The sequence below is a fragment of the Stegodyphus dumicola genome, chromosome 3 (assembly GCF_044657685.1).
Source record: "Stegodyphus dumicola isolate Sdum_Otavi_A_Nest chromosome 3, ASM4465768v1".
NCBI classification, from domain to species: Eukaryota; Metazoa; Arthropoda; class Arachnida; order Araneae; family Eresidae; genus Stegodyphus; species Stegodyphus dumicola.
The window spans coordinates 263,323,146-263,335,869 of NC_140770.1; positions in this window are offsets into that span (position 1 = coordinate 263,323,146).

Here is a 12,724-nt window from a genome sequence, read left to right on the forward strand (position 1 = left end):
TACAAAATGAAAATATAATCTATATATACATAATCAAGAAACAGGTAATTTACATAAAACTAATATATATGTACACATATATGTGATAATTCTGTATTGAAGTGACTTGAGGATGGCGAAGGTACATCACATGCAGAAACACGTTAGCAGAAATGGAGTTGATTCATGCAGAGTTTTATTTCTTAATTTAACAGGTCCATATATCATCACGGGTGCAACAAGCACCGCACAATTTTAAAAACTTATATTCTCAAACAGTAGAAGCAAAACAGTATGCAAATCATCGAGTATAAGCAGCAGCGAGCTAGAGAAAAAATAAAGGAGTGCGCTGTAGTAACAGTGATATAATTAAACTCGGTTCTTTGTTTACATTTTGAACTCTGCGATTGGATGACAGCCATCTACAATGCAGAAAGATAATACGACAGAATACAGAGTAGTTTTCAGATATGACACAGTTTGATTCCAGGAAGGAGACGTAGCCAAGTTAAAGTTAGCAAGTTTGAGTTTCATATTTTTTATCTTGCACATACACACACACACACACACACACACACACATATATATATATATACATATGTATATGTGATAAAAACAAACTCAGAAGTAATGACCAGCAGGAATTTTGATGGCGTTAGAAGTGTTGATCCATAATGAGGCGAAGGCAGATTAAATCTTCATTTATTATTTCAGCAAACATGTTGCGGCCACAAACAAGTTGGCACATTAAATGTGCCTATTCCAAAAAGCTTACATTTTAGATAAATTTGCAGTAAGGTAGAAGGAGCAGACAGACAACAGTCCATCTAAGCCAAAACGTTGAAACGTTCAAGGTGAAATCTTAATTCATGCTATGTTAGTTTTGGTTCTCAATGCCTTTTGATTGGATAGTTAATACTTCTGTAAAATTATTATTGGCTGTTTGAGTTTTAGTTCCATTTATATCATCAGAACTACGTAAGAATTATATGAAATGGATTAGTCTCGAAATGACGCAGTGCAAATAGAAGTTACTATTTTTAGAATACAGGAGGGAAATTAATTCACGTTGCTACTTTTATCTTTTACATATTATTTAGTTTTCTTACATATTTACGTAAATTTGCATGCGTCTAACTTAGAATTATCGATAATTCCCAGACATCAGAAAACACTTTGGGGCATATATAAATTATTTTTCCTTTCTTCTCTACTGATTAATGTACACTAATATAAGCAAAGTGATTAATATTAGTTTTTTTTTTATACAAACATATATATGACATAATAGCAAGGAAAAGACGGAACACTGTCGTTAGATATTAGGTAGATCCATATTAAGAATTCTGACAGCGTAGTATGCTAATATATTGATTTAATAATATCTAAAAAGACTTTGCAGTCGAGGCGGTTTTAATTCCATTTTTATTTCCCAGTTCACGTTTGTGGCCACAGTTCACTTGACACTCTAGTTGTGCCTATTCAAGAACATTTACTTTTTTGATGTTATAGCGATTGCAAGCAAGACAGCGAAATTACATCCTAGCAGGGCAGAGTGCGAAGCTGAAGTGCGTAGTTATGCAAGATGGAACCACACGAAGGTACAAGTTGTGGTTTGAGTTAAAAGTTTCAGTTCCCAATTATTACGTCATCAGCGCTGCCCAGGCCATGCAAAATGGAATGATCTAGAAATGACGCAATTCAGAGAAGCTATTACATTTTTTAGAACAGAGAGGGAGAATTAAAGTTTTACCCATTGGTTTAAATTATAATTTTGATTTACATATTTTTTATCTTACATATATAAACATAATTCGAGAAATAAACATAAGCACACATTTTGTTCTAATAAATATCTACCTTGCCTATCATACGTTAAAGAAATGTGCTAGGAATTAAAGGTATATCATTTTTATGTGTTTGTAATGTAAGGCACATCCTGACTACCTAACAACTGTAAGGTTTATAAAGATACACAAATAAAATAAATCATGTATTATATTTAACAAAATTGTGATTTTTGGATGAAAACATTGTTTCAGCTTGTTTTTTTAATTTGAAGGCAGCATTAAAAAAGATGCGCAGGAAAACAAAGGCCTGAATTTAAATTACTTAGGTTTTCCTGAAACCTTTAATACAGAATTTTTCGTCTCAATGCTTTTTACATAATGAAAGTCAAAACGTTTTCTCTCGCATCAGTATTTGATCTATGTATGGTATGTTTACAATATCAATCAGAGATTTTTTTCCCTATTGACAATGCATCTCGTATTCTCAAGATGTATGAGACCCTGATCTGATCATAGGGAAATTTATGCTATGACATGGATTGACAACATCGCGGTTCAAATATCCTGCATTCCCTCATCTAAACCAATTTTTCGAGAATTTTGTTCTATTTCCAAATGCTGATTTCAAACATTATAAAGAAGACAATTATAATTTAAGTAATTCCAGGGGCTTTCAGACATTTAAAATGTCACCAGTGTTCTTAAGATTGTGGATGAGTAGGCACATTAAATACCAAAATACCGTTTGTGTAAAATTAGCATAAGTAATCTTTAATGAGAAAAAAAACCATGCAAACCATTTTACATTCAATCAACGCATTTAACATATACGCTAGGGGAACACTTTGTCTTTAGTTGGCATAAGAGATATCTCCGAGACACATTTTTGCTTGCTTGTACGAAGTAAAGGAAGTATTGTAATCGCGAAAATTTTCGGGTATCCTATTTCATCGAAAATATCCATTTTCACCGCTATCGAATGCAATTTAACGATGTTTTTGCGTGACATCTGTACGTAAGGACAGAATAAAGGACTCATTTTTTTCCCAAACGCAGGTGCAAAAACGATTTAAAATGGATTCAGGAGAGAATTTTTTCGTGACGTCTGTAAATGCGAACGTAAGCGCGTACGTATGTATTTATTTATGTAAATCACATAACACAAAAACGAGTAGCCTCAGAACGTTGAAATTTCGCATAGACTGCTGTAACATGTAGTTAAGCACCTCCCTTTTTGTTTGCAGTCGGCTACACCAAAAGTATATATATGTAAGATAAAAAATATGAAAGAAAACTTCTAAATTTAATTCACTATAACCTCTTTTATTTATTTTCATTTGGAAACTTCATGTATCTGTCCTAAAAATAGCGCTTAAGTCTAAACTGCGTCATTCAAATTAATCATGGATATTACGTAACCATTAATGCAGATGCCTCTTCACCAATCACCAAATTGCAAACCAAAACTTTTCTTTTCACGTGCTTCCGAACTTCAGCTTTGCTCTTTACTGTGCTAAGATGTAATTTCGCTGGCCTGCTTTCTATCTCAGCAATATCAAAAATGTAAATCTTCTGTGGAAAGGCACGACTAGAGTGCCAAGTGTGGGCACAAATATCAATCGGAAATAAAAATGGAATTAAAACTGCCTCGACTGCCATGTTCTTTAGATATTACCAAGTTAACATTGTAAGGATCTTAAGTTTTACTAACGTTTATTTTTATTTTAAATATTTACTATCACTTCTTATTTTCTACTTCCGGCCAGAATTAAAAGCGTTAACTTATTTATGCAAAATTTGTCTGGCGAACGCCAAATACTTAAGTTGTGGCTTTTTGCCAAGCGAGGGAGAGGAAGGAGTTAGTCGAAGCAGGCTGCTTGCCTCAGAAGTTTTACTCGGTTGCTGTTTGCCTTCCAGGCCAGAGGTTTAATCCTCGTGATAATTTTAAACGTATTGTAGTGTTAACAGTTCTCTGTACTACATACGGCTTCCTGTTAATATCCGGCCAATCTTACACGTAGGCCCTTGTTGATTATTCCAAATTTAAGTTAGAGTTTAGTTATATTTTTATATTCTTACGTTCAGACCACAAGTAGTTGGTCTCTGTATTCCGAAGTACGAAAATTATTGTAAAGAGTGAAAAATAAAGGGTCTTGTATACCCTTCCTGGGTATCTTGTCTACTTCCCACAGTTATTGAACATAGCTTTAGTAAGCTCCCTGTTCCGAGTCAGGTCTGTGCATGTTCCCAAAGAAAGTAAGACGGAACATTGAACCTGATAACATTATTAGGCAATCATAATTCTTCTTCAGAATGATTAATACTAGGCACAGTTAGATTTAATACTAGGCAATCATAATTCTTCTTCAGTATGGATCTAAGCACGCAGGGACACTATTCCGGGTTTTCCTTGTACTTTTATTATGACAATTAGTTGTACAAGATTGGATTATGTGCTGCTAACCACAATGGAACATTTATGTCAACTAATCTCACATCGTTTAACGAATGGATGAAATGAAAAAGGAAAATATTCATCTGAATTCCTAATCTGGCCAAGGTCACTGTAGCATCGAAATATGGTGAATCAGGTATGAAAGTGATTTAACGGCCTCATCAAATGTGGTATAGAAATGTGATTAATTTCTTCGTGTCTAAATTTATTCTTCAAATTGTCCAGAAAATTAAGTGCTCATATTCCGAGTTTGCGTTTTGATGTCGTGATAAAAAGTGTTTTGAGTTTCTCTCCAGGTGCATAATTAAAAATAACTTCCTCAATAATTGATTATGTTTTTTAAATCTGAAAGAGTGTGGTGTTTTCTTACAAAATGATTTTATTTCGATGAATATAAAAGAAAAATGTGGCGCTGTGTTACGAAAATATCAAATCACAATGGATAAGAATTCTAAGATTTTATTCGGGGAAGAGTTTTAAAGTTTTGTCAAAGATTTTTGAATTAATGTTAAAAATTTTGGATGTATTTTGTTGACAAGATAAGAATTGTGAAATTATTTTGTAATTAAGATTATTGTTTAAAAATTTTATTATTAAGAATTTTATAATTTTTTTGAGAATGATGTCTATGTGAAATATAAATGAAATAATTATTAAATGGGAGAATGTTAAATATTGTTAAAATTAATATGTAAATATCAGATTTAAGAAATTGAATAATCGTATTAAAATTTATATCAGAATTTATTTAAGAGTAAAATATATTATCTTTTGTTTTGAATTATGGTAAATAAATGTTATAATCATCAATAATTGTATGTTAAATATGAAGTATGAGGGAGTATTGGTTCAGAAACAGAGGCCTGTTTTACCTCTGCATAATTGTTCCTTTTACCCTCGTCATGTAATATAATATAAACTTGAAGGCTCCCACTTTGTTTATTATATAGAATTTTTATTTTTTCATATAATGGAGTGTGACTTTGTTTAAATATTGGTATGTTGTAGTGCAGTTCACTAATCACTCATTAAATTTTAATACATGAGCCTGTTTAAAGTGCATTTGCCCAAATAGCTGGATGTATGTACTAGGAGAACGCTGTGGGGTCTTGCAGTTTGTGTAAAATGTCAAAACTGTAGTAATAAAAGTATAAGCCATAATTTCAACAATGCTATTACAAAAGATAAAGTATTACTTATAAATGTGAAAATTGGTGTAAATTTTAAGATTTATGTTTATTCGTAATAACTAATGGGTATATAAAATTTTTACAATTTTGATCTGGTATGTAAAAATTTTTGAAATCCTTCCCTGGAGTATAAAAATTGTGATGTGAATGTTCCAAAAACAAGACATTTTTATAGATTGGACACAAATCGTCATAGGACTTTAAAAATTATTATTAAACTCAAATTATAATTTTATTTTTCAAAAGCTAATATTATATTTTGTATGTTTCAAAATTATACATCTCATATTTTGCTGTTCTAATGCTTTTGTCTCAAACAGGCTTCTCTATCGCTCTGCCTTTTTCTTTTTTGAAAGGAAGGGGGGAATGTGTAATATAAAAAATATGAAAGCAAACTTCTAAATTTAATTCACTAAGCAAACTTCTAAATTTAATTCACTAAGCAAACTTCTAAATTTAATAATTTATTTTCTATTTTCATTTGGAAACTTCATCTATCTGTCCTAAAAATAGCAGTTAAGTCTAAACAGCTTCAAACTGTGACCTTTTTGCTTTGGATTTTTTAAAAATTTTTCTTACTTTCCAATTTAATGCCAAATATTTTAATTGGATTGACACCAGCTATTGTACAAACCTGTTATGAATTGATAGCCCCCGGAACTGGTGGTGCTTCGAGCATCCTGTCTCTGGAATGATTGAATTACTTCACATTAGCATTGGAAAAACGAATAATACCGAAGACGCGTACCTAATAATTATTGTTTAAAACGGTGCACTACACTGTAAATAAAATGTGCCTGTGTATTGATAACAAGTGGAACGATTACTTCCGTATTTTATATTAGAAAAGAAATGTAACGAATGGCAGTGTATTCCATAAAGCCTTTGCAACAACGAACAAATTTAAAATTAACCATTTGTTTTTAGTCGAAACGGACAATTTGCCCAGAAGAACTATTAATTTAGTTTTGGCATTTGCGTTGATTCATAATAAACGTTGATTCACTTTTCAAATTTCTGCTACCAAATATTAGAGTCCTGTATTTTATTTAAAGAAATTATATAATGATGAATATGCATACATGTATGTATGTTTCTTGCATTGTGATAAAACAACGGTACCTAGAGCCATCAAATTTTCAACGTACGCCTACATCCGAATATGGAATCTAGAATTTGTTTCATTATCTATGTCCTATTTTGTAAAGCATGTATGAGTTTTTGATTAAGAATCTCGACGATTTCAAAGCGAGCAATGGGAACATTGTAGGGAAAAAAAAAAGATCATTTTTATCTCCATCGCGCGAGACTATGTGTAGGAAATTCTAAAGATGTGTTCTTTTAAGTGTATTTTGTCATATTTCTGTTGAATTAAATTTTATTGTCTAAGTGCTAAAAACATGATATTTAATAAATAAAGGTAACACACAAAACGCTGAAAAAACGCCCGTCTGGGCATAATATAAAATCTGAAAACTTTCAGACTTTTCCTTTTCGAAGAAGAAATCGCTAGTGAAAAATAATTTTCTTTATTAAAGGTGAATTAAATAATAGGCGGAAAAAAGCAATGTATAAATAAATGATACTTCTTTTATTTTCTCCATGATCTCAGAAACATCTTACGATCATAATGGCTGGTAAAATCTGTACACTTTTAACAGCATTTTATAATTTCCATGACTAATTTTGTAACGAAGATTACAAATATCGCTCTTTTGTTAGATCTCAAATATATAATACTGTTTAAATAATAAATGCTTCTGCTCTGCAATCTGTCATCTAAGATTATGTACTCCTTGCTGATGCTCTTTGTAGTCTATTTTATAATTCGTTTGTAAATAATGGTTGTATTAAATGGTCACTTATTTATCAATTTCCTTCCTCTGAACGATTAATGAACTTAATTACTAACAAAAACTAACAACTGGTTTCATGATAATCGGATAACCGGAAATTTATTCAAATGCGGCCAACTAAGTAATCACATCAGATAATCCCATTACACGTCGGAGAAATACTGCAGTGAAATGATCTAACAAATACAATTTTCTGTTGGCTGCTTATGCTGCATAAGGCAGTTCAACTATTTGCAAATACAACATTTTGTATTTGAAAATTTGAATTCCATTAGTACGCCTAGATATTTTTGATTAAAGCAGATGAAAATATGGTTAACTTTTATAGGCAAATATTAAGTGGTACTTGATGTTTTTTATTTAAACATTTTTTCTCTTATATAGGTCCTCTGAATGTTTTTAATATAATGGCATTTTTTAATATAATTTAAGAATATTTTCTAACTCTATCTCCTTAATATATTAATCTAAAATATATTAATCAAGTCTCAACTCAAGATTATTAGTCAAGTCTTTTACTCAAGAATTACTTTCTATAAAGAACTTCCAAGAACGTTTCGAATACTACTGCTCACTCTCCATTCAAGAACTCTCTAATCAAAAACTATACTCTTACTCTAAACTCTTTACAAAACTTGTATTCTTATTCCCTACTATTCTCATACCTTATGTAGATCATTTTCAAAATTTGTAATGATCTTAAGTATTTACTTACGTATTTATGTTTCATTCTCTTCATATTTATTTAGGTATTATGTATATATATATATATTTAATTTTTTTAAATTTTCATTATAATTCTCAAACTTCGAATGCTATATTGACTTCATATAAAACAACAACATTGTATTTAGGCATTTATTTAATTCTCAATTTTTTATTTTTATTTATTGTATCTATTTATGTATATATATATATATTTCTTGATATTTAATATTTATTATGTAATTTTCAAAATTCTAAAACTTTGTTGAATTTTACATATAACAACACAGTTGGTAGATGACTACATCAGTTGAGCATAAAAGCTGAATTTCTAAAAGGCGATGTGGCTGCTCATCTGATGGTAAATAAATAAATAAATATTATGGCATATTTTTATTATTATGGCATATGGACCTTAACATAAGTTATGTACAGTACCTGTACTGGGAAAACTGTGGTAGAAAAACAGAAGCTTCATACTAAAAATCTTATATAAAAGATTTTTCGACATATCTTCCATTGAAATTTGGTATTTATATGTATATGAGAAAACAAAAGTCACTAGACGTTTTAGAGAAACTTTCTAAAAACATTCTGTTTCAACAGTATTTTGCTTCATTTTTTAAAGCTAGTTTTAAGCTTTAAAAATATTCTGCTCCAATTTTATATTCTTTCTGTTTACTCATATATCATATTCTTCGGAAATGTTTACATAAAATACAAGAAAAGAATGAAATATTTTCAAAACGCTTTTTTTTTTCTTTTTTAGGTAAGGAATTTGATGTTTCTTCTGTGAATGTAGCTTTTCTCTACTTCATAGATAATACAGGTATGCGAATTTTGAACCTAACCTTAAAATATTTGCTGTTTCTCTTTATTTTTAAATAATTTTTGACTGGAATATTTCGATTCCCATTTTAGTGGAGATACTTCTAAGATTTCTCTTCCAATACTCTAGCCTTTCTGTTATTTATTAGAAACGTTTTGATACATTTTGACGGGGGTGTCTTTTGGCTGCTTGTATGTCAAGTAGTATTTAAAAACAGAAGACTGAGGGAAGAAATTATAAAAACATGAAATATACCGAGGATCTAACCCCAACTGAGTACTGTTTTCCGCAAATGGATTTATGTTTTTCGCCCATGTGCAGAGGCACAGCAAGCACCAACTTAACATAGGCGAACGGTAATCTGAATGTCTACTAGCTATAGTACTGGCTCATGTAGTGCAGGCAATGTTTTGCTACCTGTTTGAAACAGTTAAAAGCCAAAAGTCAGTTTGATGCCAACGACTCAATATTTGGTAATTATTGTACAAGTAGCACAAATCTAGAGTTTAAGAGTTTTCTACATTTTTCTCCCCTGGACCTATAAGGTATTTCTCCCACATTCTTAGCATGCCTTCGTAGAGTAGTTGTCATCACGCTGGGCGCGTATTCCAGAGGTCTGTGGTTCGATTCTCGAAGAAGACATTGCTCATTTTTTCAAGTCTCATGCTTCCAAAAAATACCTAATGTCTCTACAGTGGCGTTCGAACTAAAAGGGTGGTGTATGATGATTCTACACACCCAGGATTTGGCGATTGGGTGCTCTAAAATCCCCAGTCGCCCTTTAAAAGGAGGAGTATATAAGGTATTTCTCACGCTTTCTTAGCGTGCCTTCGTGGTGTAATAGTCTGCACACTGTGAATGTATTCCAGAGGCCCGTGGTTCGATTTCCGGCGAAGGTGTTGCTCATTTTTCATCTCTCATGCTTTTAAAAATTACCTAATATCTCTGCAAGTTAAGTGAAAGTTAAGTAGCTGTTAAATACAGTTTACTCATTAGATTTCTTTGTGAGCTAATGCGCATTGGCGAAAGCTGTTAGTCTATTTGTAAAAAAAATGGGGTTGGTCGTTCGATTGAGATTCGTCTTTTCAGTCTTAATAAGAAACAAAAAGTCTCAAAATCATCTTTTTCTTCGATATAATGCAAATCGAATTTCTTTCGGTTTTTCCAACATCAACTCCCTGAACCATAGGTTGCAACATTATCTGGAATGTTTTACTCTATGTCGTTGACACTTTAGCAACCACTTAACTCATTTGAAGGGTATTGAAGCAAAGCACATGATTTTTGAACGATTCCTCTCAGAGGAAAATATAAAACATAATCTCTCTTATACTCATGAACACCATCCACCTTGCTTTGCGAATAAATCGATTGCTATAATCCACGCATTTTATATCAATCGAAACTTGCGTTTTTAAATCAATACTTATGGAAATGTTACGAAATTTTAGAATGATATAGGACGTCCCATTCGAAAGGGACCCTGGAAAAAGTGTAATTAAAATCTTATAAAGTCTCATTCTCTTAGAAAACATAAACTAACGAGCTCTTAAAAGATAGTAAGAGAAATTATTCTCAGGCACAGTAAGCACTCTAAGGAATTCTAAGGAAGGCACTCTATGGAATTCTAAGGAAGGTACTCTAAGGAATTATCCTTAACCCAATAGATAAGTCAGAAAAAGGGTGTAAATAACCCTTTATTCAATCCAACATAATTGCACAGTTGCCCGCACTTCGTCTTACATAAAATAATGATAAGTATAAATTAACGAGCAGGAAGTCTGACTCCTAGAAGCTGTTTCATGAATACTCTTTCATGAATTTGTGAACCAGTTAGATGATAAGGAGCTGACGCTTGTCTGGTACCAGCAGGTTGGGACAACATGCCACATGTCTATAGCGAGTATGACTACCGGTGGAATCATTTTCCCAGACTTGACCCCTTTTAATTTTTTCTATGGGGTCGCCTTAGAGGTAATTCGTACAAGCACAAACCACGCATCATCGACGAATTACGTTAGAACATCCGCCATGCAATCCTCGAAGTGACGCCCAATATTCTTGTAACAACATAAGCGAGCATGCAATGTTGTGTTAAACTTTATATGCAGGTGGAGGGAGAAAACTTTTTGTAATGCCCTTTCGTTTCCCAAACATAAAGGTACGTCATGTAAAAATGTAACTTCATTTCCTATTGTTATAAATTTTTATCACACTTTTCCCGACTCCCCTTTCGACTGGGTCACTCTGTTTTATCAAGAGTTTTATCTCAAATAGAATTCATTGGATGCACCATAGTGCAAGAATATCAGTTTTCTTTCTTAAATGCAGTGTCTGTAATCATGATTTACATTTCTTAAACTTTAATCCGGCAGTGATGGTGTTTTGAATTTTGTTATGAAGGATAAAGGTTGCTGCTAACTAAAACGACCTCTATCCATATTCTAAACATTTTTACAAAACATTCGTCGTACTCAAACTCTTAAGCGATAAGTGAAGATTGAAACTTCTGCTTAGGAATTTGGAATAAAATTAAATTCTTAAATGCGAAAAGTTGTCTAAGATTTTCAATAGAAAATGGAAAATAATAGAGAATTGTCTGAAATTCATAAAATCTGATGTTCGAAAAATTTCAAAAAATCAGGTAAAATGATTGCTAAGTCAAACATTTATAAGATTACTTTTCATGTTCACCATTTATGTTTGCTTAAAAATAAATACTAAAGACAGTGTGGAAAACTGGCGTTTCTATCTAATGAAGCCAAACTTGCTTTGATATTTGCTGTAAAAACTCCTCTCAATAATAATAAAATTAACAGCTATGTAAATCGCACTAAAGACTGTAATAATTATCGAAATCTGACAGCTCTGACAGTTATAAACAAAGTTTAAAATATTTGGTGTCTGAAATTCATAGATAATTTATTTTAGTGTAATTTTCTGTTTATTCTGATTTAGTTGTTTCGATATTCGTATCCACAGGCTCTCTGATCGGTGAATTCTTCCTAATTCTGAGTAATATTTGATAGAAATTATTTAAAAAAAAACGTTTTGGCCATAATTTCTATTAACATTCTAGTATTCAGATGATTAGATTTTGGTTCCACCAATTTCCATCTAGGATTGGATTTCGTTCAGTAGATGGCATAGTTCATAGATGGCATTCCAAGACCAATAAATAATACGGCGATTCTAACCAAATTTTTAAATCACGGTAGAATAGTTACAGTACTTAAGAATGGCATTATCTTGGTTATGGACTTGTGTAAAAAATAGAGTATGTCACTAAATAACACAAAAATGATTATGGCAACTGTTATGAGACACAAACAAATCTAAGATAATATTTTCATGAAAGAAAATCTAATAACTATGTGCTCTTATATCAAAATATTTAGGAATACATATTGATGAAAAGCTCATTCTCAAAATATAAATCATATACACTAGAGACAAGGGTGATAGAGCACTTATGAGTACTTCTCATTTATAGGCTGCAGTAGAAAAAAAATCGATATACGAAGAAAACTCTTCACTTAACATTAATAAAACGGAGTTTGTTTTATGATGCTCTCACGAGACCTTCAATAGCCAAAAGTCAAAGTAGTCTACGCCCACCAGCGGCCGAGCGGTAAAGACGCTGAACACTGGTAGTTCGGTCTGAGGTTCGAATTCCGCGAACGGGCTGGCTGCATGGGCGTTTTCGTGGTTTTCCCCATGTGTAACGTGTATACGAACCATTTTCCCTTAGAAATTCCTCCACGAAAGGCATCCCTCCCTTTAGGCAGATAGCCCTCGTGTGCTTTGCCATAATTAAATACACCAAAACCAAAGTAGTCTACAGAAAATTCTCCAGAATATGGCTCCAAAAGGTCTCGTTAATGCTCCATTTTCTTTTTATAATTCCCTTATTTACCAAG